The sequence below is a fragment of the Cynoglossus semilaevis genome, chromosome W (assembly GCF_000523025.1).
Source record: "Cynoglossus semilaevis isolate Cse_v1.0 chromosome W, Cse_v1.0, whole genome shotgun sequence".
Classification (NCBI taxonomy): domain Eukaryota; kingdom Metazoa; phylum Chordata; class Actinopteri; order Pleuronectiformes; family Cynoglossidae; genus Cynoglossus; species Cynoglossus semilaevis.
The window spans coordinates 1,709,101-1,710,066 of NC_024327.1; positions in this window are offsets into that span (position 1 = coordinate 1,709,101).

Below are 966 nucleotides of genomic sequence, written 5' to 3' on the forward strand. Positions count from 1 at the left end.
CGATCCGGTATGGAAATCGTTTTATTGATCTGCATATTTGATTTAGCTAAACGTTTTACGCCGGATGCCCTTCCTGACGCAACCCTCACCATTTATCCGGGCTTGGGACCGGCACTACAAACACGGCTTCGTGTACCCTAGTGGCTGGCTTATGGGTATATATGTATGTATATGTGTATATGTGTATATATGTGTATGTATATATGTATGTATATATATGTATGTGTGTATGTATATGTTTATGTATTTACATGTGTATATATGTGTGTGTATGTGTATATACATGTGTATATACGTATATATGTATGTATGTATGTATACATACATATTTATATATATATGTATATAAATATAAAACCCATGGGCCAAATGTCACACACTGTATGTCCAATACGTCCACTGTGTCCACAACAGTCAGACAGGACTGTGGACTGACTGATATTGTTGAGGACGAACGACTGGACTGAAGTTTCTACCAGACGTCCATCAGGACCAGGATCTGTAGAAACTCCACACTCTTCAAACTTGTGTTCCTGTAAAACCGATGCCAACAATAACACCGTGGCCACTTCCTTCACGCTAACTGTTTTTTTCGTTCCGCCGCGGGACAAATGGACGAGTGTCCCTGGCTGTGTGTACACCGGAGAGAGAACCCAGACATAAACAAAGATGAGGACTGGGGGGATTTGGGGGGGGGCGACCCTGCAAAGAAATAAGCAGTATCTGATGGATGGAGTAATATGTGATAAATACAGATTATTATCAATTAATTAAATACATTAAATATTATTAGTGATAATTTTTCTACTTTATTAAATCTCAAATTGTTTTGTCAAATTTCTTGTCAAATTTCAAAGTGATTGTCATTTTATTAGCATTCGAATTTTAATCCTAACATAATTTAAAAATTAATTGTTTGTTTGGAAAATTGAGTAGCAAACTCATATCGTTGTATAAATATCGAAC